Genomic DNA, 19365 nt, shown 5'->3' with positions numbered 1-19365 from the left:
GGCTATTCCCTGACTTACTTTTGAGACGAAGGCCCATCCATTATCTGTCCCAACGGTGGATGGGAAGACATACCAGGATAGGATTTCTTCCCGGATCTTCTTAGCCATGACTTTCGCAGTCTCATGTTTGTTGGGTAGGCTTCAACCCATCCTGAAAAACTGTCTACAAAAACTAGCAAATATTTATATCCAAATTTTGCAGTTTTAATTTCTGTGAAGTCTACTTCCCAATACACACCTGGCCTATCTGAACGGAGGCAAGCTCCTTTTGCAACCGGTTGATTGGGGGCATTGGTGAGCTGACAGGCTTCACAATTTTTAACAAAGTCCTCAATGAGTTGATTTTTACTTTGGAGTGTTGGAGCATGTCCTGCAGTCTTCGGGTTCCCATGTGAGGGACGCGATGGATTCTCTTTAGAATCCCCTTCCCCAATCTTTTTAGCAAGATAACTTTCCCCTCACCAGTTTTCCTTCTCTGTCCGGAGGTTTATAGGCCATGGGAATATTCTTTATCCACTGCAAGTCTTCTTGGGAGTACTGAGGCTCAGGAGGCAAAGCTCGTGGCCGTGGGTCTACTAGAGTCAGCTCTGGGCTGGAGGGCTCCTTAGCTGCCTGATCGGCCAAGTTATTTCCTTTGGTTATAGAATCATTTCCCTTTTGATGGCCAGGGCAGTGCATAATGGCAATATTCGTTGGTTCCCATCTGGCCTGGCTGAGGCTTAAAATTTCTTGTTTGTTTTTAATAGATTTTCCCTCAGCTGTCAGCAGCCCCCTCTCTTGGGAAATGGCTCCATGGACACGCACGGTGGCAAAAGCATACCGACTGTCTGTGTAAATGTTTAGTCTATTCCATTTTCCCATCTGTAGGGCTTTTGTTAGTACCACTAGCTCTGCTCTTTGTGCAGACATTCCCTGGGGGAGTGCTTCTGCCCACACTATCTCAGTGTCCGTGATGATTGCTGCGCCTGCATATCTTTTTACATCTCGAATGAAACTGCTGCCGTCTGTGAACCCTGTATGCTCATCATGTGATAGTGGCGATTCCAACAAGTCTAACCTCTTTTCCTTTGCCCAGTCTCTCTTTTCACGCTCAATTTCATGTTTTCTGTCCTTCCTTTCCTGTTTTTGCCACGGCTACTAGATCCCTAATAGACCTCTCACCGAGAGTCAGATTCTACAGCTGTTTTATTTAAACGGGCTGCAGCTTGGGCCTCGTCTTCCACTCCGACACAGAGGAACCCAGGAGGAGAGCCCTGAGCTAAGGATTTTCAAGTCTTATAAAGGCACACAACCGTGCAGTTTAGCCCCATTTGTTGCTTTGCTACAAACAAGCAACAAGTGGTCACTGCCTCAAAACTTTAACCTTTCAATACCAACATCAAATACAGTGAAAGCAGGGATTATACCATAGGGGAGGGACATAAAAAGCAAGAAAGAAATCATCTTATAAATATGTTCAAAACAATCGCAGGAAAGAAAAAAAAAACATTTCTTCATGTATCTATTGACTATCCTTTCCTCTTCAGAGAAGTTTCTCTTTAAGTCGTTAGCCCACTTATTTATTGGACAGTTATTTCTTTGAAGATTTGGTTTTGGGGGATTTAATTTTTTAAGTTCTAGGTATATTTTAGATATGAGTCCCTTGTCTGTATAACCCATGCTTTCACTGTATTTGATGTTGGTATAATTTGTGGGGGGGAAGGGAAAAAAACAAATCGTTTAACTAAGGATACAGGTAGACTCATTGCAATAATGAGATGTACAAGTCGTTATGTCAAAAAACGAACTTTACAACTGTGGTGAGGGGTGGGGGGAGTGTCGGTTGGGGAGAGGGGGGAGTATGGAAAGGGATGGGAAGTGGAAACAAAGAGGAGGCTACAATGCTTGATAAGAAATGTACTCGTTATCTTGCCCATGTAATTGTAATTCCTCTGTACGGTATTCTCATAATAAAAACAAAAAACAAAAAAGCATTTGAATCCTTATCTTGGGCTTCCAATCCAGATGCCCCTCAATAGATGAATGGATCAAGAAAATGTGGTATAGATACACAATGGAAGTCTATGCCTCCATCAGAAACAATGACATTGCCCTATTTGTTAGGAAATAGAAATGCTTGGCAAAACTCATATTAAGTGAAGTAAGCCAGGTCCAAAGAAACATAGATCCTATGGTTTCCCTTATTTGTAACAACTAGTATATGTCAGACAAACAGAAACTGTCAGATAAGTTGATGTTAGGCAAAATGAAACATTTTAAATTTAGTCTGAAGATTGAGTGAATGCTTAGCATAGAGAAATGTCAAGCACTTGGGAATACACTTTTTGACATACACCAGAAACATTAATCCTCCAGAATGTGGGAATTAAATGCTTGCCCCGTGGAATTGGAAGTTTTAATGTACTAAACTATCCAAAGCTGTACAGAAACCTATGAGAGGCCCTTTGCTCAGTATATTCTCGAACCATCAGAGACTGTTTCAGCTCGCTTTCCTCAGCTTTCTTCAGAGCCTAGGAAACCCTTTGAGCCAAAATGCAACTATTTTATGGGAACTCTTGCTGGAAATTTTACTGTATTCTTTTCTTTTTCGAAGCTTGTGTTTAGATCAGTGATCAAATGCTAATGCAAGCCTTTTATTGGAAAGGGCTGGTGAAATGCAAGCTGCTGTTCTAGTATGGAAAAGCAAGGTGGGTTCAATTGCAGTTTTGACCTCTTACAACTGATTTGGGGGGAAAATGTCTGTCACTATTAGCTTTGGTCTTTGGAGATTTAGAGGGAGAATGTAGTATTTGCAGGATATTGGTAAATATCCTAGTAAGTAGCCAATTCTATTTAACACTTCAATTTTCATACAGAAATGATGGAAATGACTTTACTATAAAGCAAGTTTAATTGATATAGTTAAAAATGAGGTAGCAGAAAGAAGGTAGAATAAGCAATTAAGTAATTCTGTAGTTGAATGGAGATACTATAATGGTAAAACACAAATGCTTATGGGTTGCAAATAGAAAATCTAAAACAAATCTTTTAATTTTTCAGTTTGCTAACTTTATTTATGTAGGTGCTAATTCTAGGGATTGAACTTAAGGCCTGGGCTCTGTCCCTTAGCTTTTTCTTTTGCTTATGGTTAGTGCTCTACCACTTGAAGCCACAGCTCCACTTCTGGCTTTCTTAGAGATAACATAACTTTTGTGCCTGGGTTGGCTTCGAACTCTGATCCTCAAATTCCATTCTTATAAGTAGCTAGGACTACAGGAATAAGCCACCAGTGCTCAGCTTCAACTTGTTTTTTTGTTGTTTTGTTTTGTTTTGTTTTGTTGTTGTGGAGCTTGAGCACTGGGTCTGGATTTTTTCTCTCAGATCTTCTGTTCAAGCCTAGCACTCTACCGCTTTGAACCACAGTGCTAATTTCAGTTTTTCTGGTGGTCAATTGGAGATAAGAGGCTCATGGATTTTCTGCCAGGCTGGCTTTGAACCACGATCCTCAGCTCTTGACCTTCTGAGTAGCTTGGATTTCAGGTGTGACCCACCAGTGCCTGGCTCAACTTATTAACAACTTAGTGACATTTTCCCCCTGATTTCAACTACTCCTTCTATTTTGGTTGATCTGATTTGTTTCTACACTAGAAGTATAATCCTCTATGAAAATATTATAAAGTGATGTAAGTTAGATTTAAATAGTTATTGATATTATAGGATATTAGAGCCATATCAGAGTGAACTTAAATCTCTTGTGCAATATTTGACACTCAAAAACATTTTATATTCAAGGTAATTACATAATATTATGTTCGTGATGTACAAACAGGATTTTTATTTTAAGACTTGATAGTACTTACTTATTTGTGTTAGAGTATAAAGTTTAGTTAGGAAATATTAATGAGAAAACTGAAAAAAATCCCTGTATTTTTAAATTTTGTAATTTTTGCCAGTCCTGGGGCTTGAACTCAGGATCTGGGCACTGTCTCTGAACTGCTTTTGCTCAAGGGTAGTGTTCTACCACTGAGCCACAGTGCCTCTTCTGCCTTGTTCTCTTTATGTGGTACAGGGCATCTTGCATGGTAGGCAACCACTAAGCCACATTCCCAGCTCTATGCCTGTATTTTCAATGTGGGTACATGAGAGAAATTTAATGAGATGTACACCCATTATTTGAATAAATTTTAATATTTTTCTATATGTACTATCAGCATGGTGTAATTACTCCTAAGGAAAATCAAAGAAGTATAGCAAAAGCTATAGATAATATTTGAGGAGCCTTTTAAATCTAAGGGGAAAAAGACAATTTTGGAAGACAGTTTAAGAAATGACAAAGTTCACAATTTATTTACTAAATTATTAGATCGCTTAAAATGTAGGATTTGATTGCATATTCTAAAGCAGCAGAAGAGAAAAGACAAAAGAGGGTTAGCACTTTGTCCTTGTTTCACCTGGATGCTCAATTCTCAAATGGACAAAAAAAGATACCTTCTTGAGTGAGTTGAAAACTGAGTTGAGGCACACACTAGAGACATATGGCAAATATATAAATCCTATTAAAGGGAAGGAAAATCTTTTTAAAATACGATGTTAAGTACAATGTAATATTGTACTTTAAACTACAATCAAAGGCATTGGTATGTACTACTTTCCTGGATGAGGTTTAGAACTATGGTTTCATAAAGCTGCTTTTGAAATGTGAAATCTAGCTAGTTTATTAAATTGTGTTAATAGAGGTCATCTATAATTAACCAGGTGTGGTGCATGCCTATGATTTTAACACTCAGGAGTCTTGATACAGAATGATTGTGAGTTCCAGGCTAATCTCAAACATATGTAATGACCTTATTTCAAAACACAGCAACAACAAAAAGAAAGAAAAAGATACCTATAATTATATGGTTTATCGTATACTCTCTAAAACATAAGTGAAGTCATAATAGTAATAAGGTTTTATTAAAATGAATAAATTCTAGAAAATAACATCAGCAACTTTTCCCCCTGAAATTCCCATTTATCCAGTGGTATTCCAACTGGTTTTTGGAAAAATGAAATCTTAAGGAACCTATAGAATTGTACCTAGTGTTTCATGGATGTTGTGTTTTAGCCCTCTGCTTTGGTTTTCTGCTGGCAGGCCAGAAGTGGACTCCTAGAAAAGGGAGCAACAAGGCTGGAATGACAGCTGGAGAAAAGAGGTGATACTTAATAGAGCTGAGCAGAGATCCTACAGGGAATATGGACCCTTTGAGACCAAGAGGCAAGCCGACTTTACAGCTGAGAAGTTTTCAGTTGAAATGTATGTACAGTCCTCAACTGGGATGGTTGGGGAACCAGAGGACTTTTCAGAACAGCCATAACCCTTTGTGACCTTTCCATATTACAGATCTTAGGAACATTTTGATAGTTTAGGCAACAAGTCATTATTATTTTAGATGACACCTGAAAGATCTTCATGTATTTCAGAGATGACCTTATATCAAGATTCAGGGCCAGTTGTATAATTAAAACTAAATGTGGATCTGGGTTCTGTTGGCTCATGCCTGTAATTCTAGCTACTCAGGAGGCTGAGACATGAGGATCATGGTTCAAAGGCAACCCCAAGCACGAAAATCCTTGAGACTCTTATCTCTAATTAACCACCAGAAAACAGGAAGTGGTGCTATGGTTTAAATGGTAGAGTGCTAGCCTTGAGATGAAGAGCTGAGAGATAGCACCCAGGCCCAGAGTTCAAACCCCATGAACAACAAAAATAAATAAATAATAAATTAACCATTGGCTTGGAAGGTACTTTATCAGTACAGCATTGGGAGAGCTCTTTAGAATATACAAGGCCCTAGGATCAATGTCTAATACCACTGCAAAGGAAAAAAAATATTTTTCATAAGTATGAGAAGCACTCAGTGCAGTGTTATACACCAGTTAACATAGCTGTTTTGCAAGACACCACCTTAACTTATAAAAAGCTGAGTGTCGTGGTACATGCCTGTCACCTATGTGGGAAGCATAAATATGGGGTCCAGGCTGGCCTAATCAAAAGCAAGTATACAAAAGCAACAAAATAGCTGGACTCTAGTGGCTCACATCTGTAGTAATAGCTAATCAGAAGGGTAAGATCTGAGGATCACAGTTTGAAGTCAGCCCAGGCAGTAAAATCCATAATATTTTCTCTCCAATTAGCCAGATTAGAGCTGAGGCCTAATACAGCAGCAGCTGTAAACAACAACAAAAAAAAGGTAAGTAAAAGCTCAAGGTCCTGAGTGTAAGCACCAATACTGACACCAGAAAAAAATAAACAAGTAAATAATCAAAAGGACCTGGAGGCATGGTTCAATTAGAGTGCCTTTGTAGCAAGCATACAGCCCTTAACTCAAGCCCCAGTACAACAAAACAAAACAAAACCAAAACAGATGAGTATAAATTCGATTCTTTAAAATTTTACTTTGAAGTTTTACATTAAGGAGCTAATTTTAGAGTAGGGATATAATTAGGGTTTTGATTTAGCATTATGAATTCAGACTCTTAAATAGATTGAAACAGATTCTTAATTCTATGATCAGCTAAGTAGGCTATCATGAGACATGTGAAGAAAAGTCAAATATGATACATGATACCAATCTCTGGAAAGTTCTCTGGTGTGAAGTAATGCATAGGACTGGTGCATTCTACCATGTCTCCTGAGTCAGAGCAAAGCCTTCTACAAATGTAGTTATTATTTTGCTTATGCTTAGCACGATAATTCTGTGTTCAGGGAGTCAAGTTTCTCAAAGTGTTTTGACTTCCTGCCATCCAAATTCATTTAGGACCCTGTCCTAAACAAAGTCTTAATCAAAGAACATGGCTTTATAAGGCTGGAGTAAGGAACCGTTTTCCACCAAGCGCTATTTGGATATTTATAACCTGTCATGTACCAAATGATTTTTCAGGCCTTATATGGCCCATGGGTCAAGTGTACCTCATCCCTGCTAGAGTCAATTAGAAATAAGTAAATAAAGGACATGTAGCAGAAAGCAGCACATCTGAAGTGGTGTGCATATGGTGACTAACTAGAAGGGACACATAAAACAGCAATGCACAACCTGGTGGATCTGCCACAAGGTTAGAGAAAGTTCTGGAAAATCTGACTTTATTTTTTATTTTTTGGTGATTATTTCAAATTTTCTCTGTAATGGCCACTTTTATATGTAAAGCCTCTTGGATAAGAACTAAATTTTTGAAAGGTTTATGTATTTTTTCTCTATTCAGACTTTTATTCTATAGAAAAAATGAAATTTTTGTTCAAATGCAGAAACCGTCGTTGCCATCATTTTAAAAAAGTATGGAACTTTAAAAAGTATAGTTGAACATGTCACCTTTTCTTTTTTTAATAAGTATGGTAGCCTTAAAAAGATAGATTTTTGTGACATGAAAATCTGTCTGTGAAGTGAAATAACATATGTAATAGTAGGGGCACAGGGATATGAGACAATGAAGTGACTTTTCTTTATTTCTTTTAAAATAATTTGCTTTATAAAAACATGGCAAGAATTACATAAAATATTCTCTTATACCCTTCATTTGGATTCCCTGAATATCAACTTCTTAACATACTTGCTTTATCATTCTCTCCTTTTCTACGTACATAGTTTTCTCTTTGTCATTTAGAAATAAGATGTGTAAGTGTTCCTTTATCCCTAAATACTTTATGTATTTGCCAAAAACAATGACAGAATTATTAAAGTAATTAATATTGATATAGCACTATTATCTGATTCTTTAAATTATTTAATTTGCATTCAAATTTCACGAAGTGTTCTACCTTCTTTAATCTGGAATAAAGTGTAGACCAGTTATTTTTGTAGCATACATATTTCTCACATGACCCATTGAGAGGACACAACTTCTGATGCTCCTACCAAATGTAAATGGCAGTGTTCTCTGGTTTTCTGGTGGTTAATTGGAGATAAGGGTCTCACGAACTTTCCTGCACAGGCTGTCTTTGAACCACAATTCTCAGATCTCAGCCTCCTGAGTAGCTGGATTACACGTGTGAGCCACTGACACCCAGCTCAGGTTTCATGATCCATATGTTATTCTTCTGCATTTTGTGTTGGAGTTTGTCAAGAATTAAACTTCTTGAGTACAAGATTATTTAATTTTCATCAAGTTTTAAAATACAGAAGACCTGGTGTGCTGCTTCACACCTGTTGTTCTAGTAATTATGAGGCTGAAGCAGGATAATTGCAAGTTCGTATCCTGGGTTAGATTAGGAAGACCACGTTTCAAAAAAATGCAAACTCAAAACAACAACAACAACAATAAAGGAAATGGGAAAAAAGTATATGGGATATATACTGTTTTCAAGGATTACAACACAGGGATGATTTTAGGCTTGGTTTCTATCATTAATATATTTGAGAAGACTTTGGTGTTTTGTTGTTATCTGATCTAGATTTCTATAAATGTAGGACTGATTTTCACTGATGTTGTTTCCCATGTATGTGTTTGCTGTTCAAGTATTGGGTAGACTTTTTTTTAAAGATTTGTGTTACAAACAACCCAGAATAGCCAAAGCAATTACAGGCAAAAGAAACAATGAAGGACAAATCACGATACCAGATTTCAAGCTCTTCTACAGAGCCATAATAACAAAGACAGCTTAGTATTGCCACAAAAACAGACCCGAAGAGCAATGGAACAGACTAGAAGATCCAGAAGTAAAATCACACACCTATGTTCATCTGACACTTGACAAAGGAAACAAAGACATACAGTGGAAGAACTATTGGTGCTGGGAACAAGGTGGCTACATGCACAAAATTAAAAGAGGACCCCAACCTGTCTCCATGCACTAGCATCAACTTGAATTGAAGACCTTCCCATCAAACCTGAACCTGTGAAACTACTGCAGGACAGAGTAGGAGAGTCAGTTGAACTTACAGGCACAGGCAGGAACTTCCTGAACAAAGTCCCCGGGTCACAACAAATTGGAGACTCGAAGAATGAGACTATCTTAAAACAAAATTTCAGCATCAATGAAGAAATAGAAACCAAACTAGAAAGATAACCAAGTAATTGGGAAAAAATGTTCACCAGCAATAGATAAGAGAAAGGCCTAATATCCATTATATACAGGGAACTCAAGAAACTAAATCCTCCCAAATATAACCAAATATTAAATGGGAAAGCAGCTAAAGAGAAACTTCTCAGAAGAAGAGATACAAATGGCAAAGAAACACATGAAATGTTCATCATCCCTGGCCATAAAGGAAATGCAAATGAAAACACTGAGATACCACCTTACACCAGTCAGAATGGACCACATCCTAATGTCAGCCAACAACAAATGCTGGAGGGTGTATGGAGAAAGAGGAACCCCTGCATTGCTAGTGGGAATGTACACTAACACAACCACTTTGGAAAGCAGTCTGAAGGGTCCTCAGAAAGCTAAATATAGACCTCCCATATGACCCAGCCATACCACTCCTAGGCATCTACCCTGAGCAACAGGAACCAGGATACAAGGACACATGCACCTCCATGTTTATTGCAGCACTGTTCACAATAGCTAAGATATGGAAACAACCCAGATGCCTCATTACAGATGAATGGATCAAAAAATTGTAGTACCTACATACAGTGAAATATGCAGGCATTAGAAAGGATAAAATAATGGTATTCACTGGAAATTGATAGAATTAGAATAAATCATTTCAAGCAAGGTAAGCCAAGACCACAGACAAATGGCACATGGCTTCCTGATATGTGAATGTTAAATCCAAAATGCAAAGAGATATGACAAAATAAACAGGATTCAAGAAACAAAGGACCTCTACTTAATTTGTCATATCATTCCTAAATGACTCCATGTTCTCGACCTTATATATGGTAGATAGATAAATAGATAGATAAATAGATAGATAGATAGATAGATAGATAGATAGATAGATAGATAGATAGATAGATAGATAGATACCATATATATGTACCATATATATGTGCACATCTGAGGGGAGCTAGGAGCAGGACACAGAATCAGAGGGAAATAGGAGACTATATAACAGAGGGGCACATCAGCTACATTGGACATTGAATGAAAATGAACTAAGGAATTCAAGGGCAGCAATGGAAAGGAGAGAATGAGAGGGAAAGAGGGAGCAGCTTACACTAAACAAAAGGAAAGAAAGGTACATATCAACCGATTTGGAAGAAATAGTTGTATTGTCAAAACTTATAGAATTCACAAACTTTATAGACCATGATAATGACAATTTGCCTTGTAAAGGTTAAAATGTGTATATGACTTTAAGTATTACTATCCCACAATACTGTGAAATTTGTGAATTTTATGTAATCACTGAATCTCAATAAAAATTATTTTAAAAATTATTAGCCTTTGGACTATATTCTAACAATTCATAATGTGCTATGATTTTTTTTCTGTATGTCTATGTCTAGTCTAATTTACGTAAGGAATTTTGATAGGTTAAAAATAATTTCTCTTTTCTCAAAATTATATTAAATGCTAATAAAGAATATTGGAAAAGAATAGAATTTTAAATCAGAAAAAATATGTTCTGTTTTAAAATTGATTTGGGTTTTGTTAGAAGGTAGAAAAGCCAATGTAGAGAATTTATTTAGCATAATGTTTTATATGAAAAAGGTAAGATTCATCATCAATACTCCTGCATTTGTTTTCAAAAAAAGAAAATTGTAAATTTGATCTTTTTTTCTATTGTGGTAAGAATGGCTTTTCTTAGCCATGAGAGAATGGTCGGATAATTTACTGGTGCAAGTATTGAAGCTATTAATAATCCGGATTACTTGATTTCAGGATCCGTTTTTGTTTTGGTCAGTCATGGGGCTTGAACTCAGGGTTTGGGCACTTTCTGCGAACTTCTTTCCTCAAGGCTAGTGCTCTACCATTTTAAACCACAGCTCTACTTTCAGTTTTCTTGTGGTTCATTGGAGATAAAATGTCTCTTAGACTTTCCTGCCTGGGCTGGCTTTGAACTTTGATCCTCAGATCTCTGCCTCCTGAACAGCTAGGATTATAGGCATGAGCCACCAGTGCCCAGCCAGGATCTCTTTTAAATAAGTAATTTGTTGTTAGGGAAAATGTTTTGGAAAGCCTTTACAAATTAAAAAAAGTTAATAAACAAGGTGTTGAAATGATTAAAAAGATGTATTCATTTAGAACTACATCTTAGGAGACTGGAGTCTAGTAGAAAAAAAGTAGGTCCTCAGAAAGCAGGAGGATAGGCAGAAGGGAAACTGGGCAGGTGATTACACCACCAGATCCTGGTAGTGTACCACACTATACAGGAGCCTGGATGAGGCAGAACACTGGCAGAGGCTTGGGTTCTCTTATCATATTGCATTGTCATCTTTGACTAGACCAGTGGACAAGTTTGATTGAGAGAGGCCGCTGAAAGGATGTGGAAGCCCAAGAGGGGGCATGAGAAGCAGAGGGAGAGGCGGTCCCAGGAATAGAGCTTTTGATTCATATGACCACACAGGGAAACAACATTTTGAAACATACAGTGGGAATGATAAAACGTAAGTCATTTTATATGTGCTATTTTCTACATAAATTTCAATAATATATGAATCTGTTAATTATGTATGCATATTTAGCCAAATTCATATCAGTATGTTATTATGCTATTACTTTTTGAAAGGCTATCTTGGGACAACTTTTATGATCGCTTTTTCTGATGTAGAAATTGACTAGAGCGTCAGTAGTAGCTTAAAGGAATACTATTCATTTCTCTAGAGGTATTAGAACTGAAGACTGCATAGGTAGATATGGAGCTTGTACCTGGGGATTAGGTAAAGGGACCAGGTAAGGGGTGAATGTGTGTCCTCTGAGAGCCTACGATGTAGTGGAAATCTATGTACCTTTATTTGCTTTTATTGAGAATTGTGATCACTGAATTATGCTTTATAATTATGTATCCTTAAGCAGAGACTGATTTGGGGCTTTGATTTACTGAGATAACATTTTTGGTGTAAGTACCAAGATGATAACTTTATTTTTTTGGTTGTGGGGCTTGAACTCTGGGCCTTGGTGCTATCCCTCAGCTCTTCAGCTCTAGGCTACCACTCTAGCCACAGTGCCACTTCCAGTTTTCAGTGGTTTACTAGAGATAAGAGTCTTACAGACTTCCTTGACTGGGCTGCCTTTGAACCATAATCCTCAGATCTCAGCCTCCTGAGAAGCTAGAATTACAGGCCTGAGTCACCGGTGCCCAGCTTCTAGGTGATAACTTTTTAAAACAAGTTTGCTCTGTTGCATTTAGATTTGAAACTGCTTTTAAGGATCTTTTCGTATTTTATATTAGCTAATGATTTGTGGCAGATGTCTACATACTTGCTGATGCCCAAACAAGTATATGGCCTGGCATATTTATGTATGTCTTAATAAGCTTTCTAAATTCCCACATATTATATACTTTTTGGAGACCTTTCAGAGTCCTTTTAGCTTCTTGGTATTGCTTCTTACTTTATAGACATTTGTAGATGTGGGTTGCAGCTCCAAGAGAAGTTTCTCCTGTATCTTCCTCCTGTTAGACATTTCTTTATGGTTTCATGATACTTTCAATCTTTGCCAGTTCTGCTAGAAAAGGTATGTATTTGGTTTTACAGGGGTTTTGGCTTTCATGGTGTCTGCTGACGAAGTGGTAGGATATACTGTAGGGTAAGGGATGATGTAGAGCAAGGAACTGTGCAAGACAAGCTTTCCATAAATTAGAAACTTGATGCATCTGTACTTCTGTTCTTCTTCTTTTAAAGAGTCTAAGCTTTTTATGTAATCTTGTTTTTATTTGTTGTTAGTATTATTATGGATACAGACAGTTCCAGGGTGACCTGGAGTTCTCTGTGTCCCAGGCTGGTCTCTAAATTGTTAGCTTGCTACTGCCACCTCTGAATGCTAGCATTACAGACATGTGCCACAATGCCAGGCAGAACTATACTTCTTTGAGTATCTGTTCTAAAAGACAAATGTATAAAATAATAATGCCAAATATAACATTAGTTTTACTACCATTCTCTTCTATAGGACCTGAAGAGAAACTTTTTGAGTGGTTGCTCAATCTGGAATTCCATATTCTCAATGATCTTTTTCTTACTTTAATTGTATGTATGTATCTAGATATACATATATACGCATATACACATAATATCTATATGTATGTATGAAGAGGTGGCTGTGCCACTTGTGGGGCTTCCAGGAGTGGTGTTGGAAAGACGTGTCTCGTGGCATTCATTTTGGGTTTCTTTGTGACAGGAATTTAGGTGGTGATAGTTAATAAATCAGTCTTAGAGTAAGACATTTTAATGTGTGAAGGATCTGGGGCTTGAGCGTAGGGCCTGGGTGTTCACCCTGAGCTTTTATGCTGAAAGCTGACGCTCTACCACTTGAGCCTTGTCTTCACTTCTGGATTTTTGGAGATAAGAGTCTCACTGATTTTCCTGCCCAGCCTGGCTTTGGACCACAATCCTCAGATCTCCGCCTCCTAAGTAGCTAAGATTACCAGTATAAGCCACCAGCATCAGGTAAGACTCACTTTTTGTGGTTTTGGTTGTGATTGTTGTTTAATTGTTTCTGTAGTTTTCAGAGCTCAGGTCTGAACTTAAATCCTTGCACTTGCCAGATGAGTTCTCTTACACTGAGCAAGTCCCCAGGCCCTCCTGTTTTTTTAATCAGCTGATGTGCAGTCAGTGCTGTCATGTGAACTTTGGATCCATGCGGAAGTGAAAGCAAAGAGATGTGCAGTTCATCCCTTGCTCATGCTGAAAACACTGGCAGCAGTGACTGGAATGAAGGACAGACTCACATGACTGAGTAATGACAATTTGGAGTTTCCTAGGGCTGCCAGCTATTCAACAAATAAAGGATTGGGATTGATATCCATTCTATATAAAGGACTGAAATTAGACAGCAAAAAAACCAGAAATAATCTAATTACATAGTTTTCAGAAGAAGAAAAAGATGGCTAATAAAGTAATGAGGAAATGTTCAACAGCCTTAGCTATAATAGAGAACATGCAAATTAAAACTGCAATAAGATTAAATCTACTTCAGTTGGAATGACAGCCACCAAGAAAATGTGGTAAGATGAATTAGAAAAGGAATCTTTATACTCTTTTGGTGGGAATGCAAACTAGTGCAACTATTATGGATATCAGTCTAGAAATAGACCCTTCCAAAGACTCCATTATACCAATATGAGGCGTATGTCAGTAGAATATATCAATATACCTGAAAGATGCCAGCATAACTCATGTTTATTACAACACTGTGCACAATAGCCAAATGATGGAATCAGACACTTGGAATCTTCTTGAACTGATAAAGAAGAAGTAATATAGATGTACCATGGAATGTTACACAGCCATGAAGGAAAATGAAATCATGTCGCTCTCAGAAAAGTGGATATAATAGAGGACATCATAATGAACCAAGCTAAAAAATAAAAATAAACAAAAACACAAGATACGTGTTTTTTTCCGATATAGAAGCTAGGCCTAAAGAGCATATATATTCATAGACATGATTGTACCTTTGTGTATATGGGCAGATTTACAAATTGAGTCTACAGGACTGTTTAAGAGGAGAAGGGAAAGGGAAAAAGGGAGTGAATAATTTTGAGATACATTATAACTATATATGAAAATAACATGAAAACTGTTGATCAATGGAAAGTTGGGGGAAGAGAGACAGGCTTAGGCAGAGAACTAGGAAGAAGGTTGGCTACCTAAGAGGAAAGAGAATGAATATGGATAAGTAGATTTTTGTCAAAATAAAACTGAAACTTTTTGAAATTGTTTTAAGAAGAGGGAGAAGGATAACGTTGTGTGGAAATGTCACAACAAAATCTCCCCTTGTATAACTAATATATAATAATTTTTTTAAAGGAAGGGACTTGTTGCTCACATCTATACTCCTAGCTACTCAGGAGGTTGAGATCTGAGAATTAAAAGTTTGAAACCAGTTCAGGCAGATGAAACTGAGATAGATATTTGAATCTCTAGTTAAACAAGAAAAAAAAATAAAAAGCTGGATGTGAAAGTGTACCTCTAGTGATAGAGTGCCAGCCTTGAGAGAAAAAGCTGAGCCAGGGGAGAGAGAGAGAGAGAGAGAGAGACCCTGAATTCAAGACTCAGAACCCGTACAACAAAAGAAAAACAAAACTAAAGTAGAATTTAATCAAAGTTCATGGCAAAAAGAAACTGTGAGGTTAAAAAATTGTTATTAATTATTTTGTCAGTCATGGGGCCTGTAACCTTGGGCTAGGCACTGTCCCTCAACTCTTCAGCTCAAGGCTTGTGCTCTACCACTTTAGCCACAACAACACTTCTAACGTTTTCTGCTTATGTGGTGCTGAGGAATTGAACCCAGGGCCTCATGCATGCAAGGCAAGCACTCTACCACTGATCCACCTTCCCAGCAACTGTTATTAATTATTAAAGAGATGTATAGAAGGGTTACCATTTCATAAGCATGTAATGAATTTTTTCTTTGGGGGCAATTTCACCCCTTCCTTTGTTATCTCCGTTTCCCTCTCCCATCTCTACCTACAAATTGTATAGTTCCACAGTTCATTTTCCTGATGGTGTCTACTGAGTACCACTGCTGCATTTGTTCACCATTTGTTCTTCCATTGCTTTGCCTCCTATTACCCACCAAAGACAGTTAAAGGAAAAACAGGCAAAAAACAAGAAACAAAGACCAAAAAGCAAAAAGAAAAAACACCATCATCATCAACAAGAGGAAAAAATATTAAAAACTTGTTGCAATTTCCTGAAATTCATGTTGATAAATATTATTTTATATGTTTACTGGCACAGAGGCATTCATTGCACCTTTGGGTTCCTTCCTTAAGAATACCTCTTTTAATTGTGAGTGTTTTTAAAAATTGAATGTTGTTTCTACATACTTAGAACAAAAAAATATTTAAGTTGAGATGTATTTTATTAATGCAATATAATTTATATGTACTTTTAAACCTTAAAAAGCCATCATTGAAAATTTTTTTTTGAACCAGGTTGTAAAAAATGCTGTATTCCATATGTGACTGTAAATTTTTTACAGCAGTGTTGGGAATTGAACTTGGATTGCTAGACCAAACACTCTGTCACTTAAGCCACAGCATTTTGTTGGTCTTCTACTGTAGTTCCAGGCCCAACATAGTCTTATTTTTAAGAAGTATTTTTAATACTTGTAGTTTAAGGATATTTATGTTTGAGTCTGGGAATGTGGCTTAGTGGTAGAGTGCTCGCCTAGCAAGCATGAAGTCCTGTGTTGGATTCCTTAGTACCACATAAACAGAAAAGACCAGAAGTGGTGCTGTGTCTCAAGTGGTAGAGTGCTAGTAAAAGAAGCTCAGAAGCAGTGCTCAGGCCCTGAGTTCAAGCTCCAGGACTGACAAGAAAAAGAATATTTATGGTGTCCTCTCTGTTTCCCTCTCTCTGTCTCTCTTTCTGTCTCTCATGTTGACCATGGTGCTTGACCTCAGGACCTGGATGCTTAAGACCAGTGCTTTACCTCTTGAGCCACCATTCTACTTCCTTTGTGGTGATTAACTGGAGTCTCACAGACCTTCCTGCCTGGACTAGCTTCAAATTGCAGTCCTCTGCTTCCTGAGTACTAGGATTATAGGTGTGAACGCCTCAGTTTATGACTCTTTAAGTAGCTGGAATTTTCTAAGATAAGAATTTTGATTTATTTTAAGTCCATTCTTCCTCCCCCCTCTCTCTCTTGGTTGTAGGGCTTGAACTCAGGACGTAGGCTAGTGCATTAAAGCTAGTGCTTTACCACTTTGAGCCACAGCTCCATTTCCAGTTTTCTGGTGATTAACTGGATATAAGACTCACACATACTTTCCTGCCTGGATGGCTTTGAACTGTTATTCTCAATCTCAGCCTCCTGAGTAGCTAGGAGTATAGGCATGAGCCGCTGTTGCCTGGCATATAACCCATTCTTATTTTATGGAATTTTCTAGTGATAAAATTAATTTTCATATTCTGGAAATTTATATGGATGAAAAATTCATTTTATTGTGGCAACTGTATGTGCACAGAACTCCTTGAAAAGCAAACACTTAAGAAAAAAGACATTAATTTGAGCTCAGTGACCCCCACTTGTAATTTCTAGAGACTTGGGAGGATCATGGTTTGAGGTTATCTGGGGGAAAAGAGTGAATATCAACAAGCCAGACATGGGGATATACATCTGTAATCTCAGCTATGCAGAAAGTGTAAGTAGGAAAATTTTGCTTCAGTGCAATGCTCTTAAGTTTAAAACTTAATAATGCATTTTTTTTAGAAGAAGAAGAAATGGGCCATTAAAATTTGCTTTTGCGATCTTATGGTTGTAAAAGCATTAGTGTAAATGCATTCATATGGCTGCAGAGGCTTTTGCTGTTTTTCAATTGCGTGGAGTTTATGGCCTTGAAGGAAGAGAATTCAGTGGAGGAGACCCTGTGTGTCCTGGATGAAGAATCTCCAACTAAGTAGGGTGTTTCACGTGTTTTCCTCATTGGGTTATAATCTTTTCATACATCTTCTTAATGTATTAATAAGGAGCAATCCAGCTCAAGCTATCTAATGAGTAATTTTTTTAACATAATCATCTTATTTGGGTTCTGAAACTTGCATTCCCATTTTTTTTCTGTCTTAACAGTAGATAGCATTGTGTCTTGCATTATGACCATAGTCATTCTCAGTTTCCTTTTAAAAAATATTTTTGTTATCTTTAGGTAGTTGTACAAAGCAGTTGATGAATACAATGCGTCTTGATCAATGTTACCTTTTCAGCATTCTCTCCCAATTCTCCAAGCCACCCCTTCCTTTACTTATCTTAATTCTAGGTTATGTATGGAAAGTTTTGCAATTTACCAAAGCTGTTTTTGTGTACTCTGCATCTTGATTTGTGTCACATCTTCACACACACCCTTTTGACACACCCTTTCCCTTATTATGTCTTAATTCTGTGGTTTGGATTCTTGCCTGCATTCTCCAACCTTCCCCCTTCATCAACCCCTTCCTTTCCCTTCCCTCTCCCTTCCCTTCTTACTAGCACCAATTTCCTGGTTTTATTTTGCTGGGCTTTGACTTAAAATCTACACAATTGCTAATGAGTGATTTTTTTAGGTACTGGGGTTTGAACTGGAGCCTTGAGCTCTTGCTCAGCTTGCTGACAGCTAGTGCTGTAATTCCTGGTTTCTGGTGGTTATTTTGGAGATGGAGTCTAGTAGACTTTTTGCCTGGGCCAGCTTCAAACCGCAATCCTCTGTATCTGTCTTCTGAAGAGCTAACATGAAGCATGACCCACTTGTGTCTACTTCTAATGGGTTTTAATGAAATTAATGGGTTGAATTCAAATATTCTGTTCTTTACCCACCTCTTTCCATCAGTAGCTGTTCAATTCATTTTTTTCTGTTCCTGTTATTATCACCAAGTCCCTCTTTTCTCTCTTTTCTTCTTGTTGCTTAGGTGCCTGGTCCATATCTAGCAGGTTTATACCTTAAGTCCGCTTTTCCTTTGGAGTTCGTATGGGATCTCGCTTAGCCAAACCCCAGCAGGATAACTTCTCACAGTTGTCCTACGTGCCTGTACCCACAGGCAGGCACTGTAATAATTTGAAATCTCTGCAAGGCTTGACCCCCAGTATTCTAAAATGAGTCCTCAGTTCCACATAGCAATCTGTTTCAGGGTTTCACTTTTACCACCTTTACAGCTTAGTCCTTCTTATCTGCTCAGAACTCTGACACTACCCTTTCCCTTTCGCCCCAAACCTCCTCTTTCATTCTCCCTGTGCAGCTTTGTGTCATAAACAAGGTGGGAGCCATCAGATGGGAACTTCACAGTTTTTTCCCTGTCAAAGGTACAAACCGGTCTATAGCCACTCACCTCCTAAGTTCCTGCCTTCCTGGTAAAAGCCCATCTTCTCACAGCTTTTAGAGCTTTTGGTCTTCTCTCTCTACTTCATAGAAGCTTCATATGTCCGGTTTTTCCCCTCTGTATTCATCTCATTTCTCCCAGCTCTGGTCTTGGAATCAACAGTTTAAACACAGTCATTCTCATGCTGGTTCTGGGACTTGAACTCAGAGATTAATGTTGTCTCTTGGATTTTTGCTCATGACTGCTAGAGCCATGCCTCCACTTTTGCTATTTTTGCTGGTTAATTGGAGATAAGAGTCTGAAGGATTTGTGTAACCAGGCTGGCTTCGAACTGTGGTTCTCAGATCTCAGCCTCCTGAGTAGCTAGGCTTACAGGTGTGAGCCACTGGAGCTTGGCACTCAGAAATCTGCTGACCCTTCTCTTGACCCTCCATTCTCTCATGCTTCACTTTTTCTGAGTTGTGTGCACTCTTTCTTCATTTACATACCCCATCTTCATTC

The sequence above is a fragment of the Dipodomys spectabilis genome, unplaced genomic scaffold (genome assembly GCF_019054845.1).
Source record: "Dipodomys spectabilis isolate Male_0828 unplaced genomic scaffold, ASM1905484v1 ptg000301l, whole genome shotgun sequence".
Taxonomy (NCBI): Eukaryota; Metazoa; Chordata; class Mammalia; order Rodentia; family Heteromyidae; genus Dipodomys; species Dipodomys spectabilis.
This window is presented reverse-complemented; position numbering follows the sequence as displayed.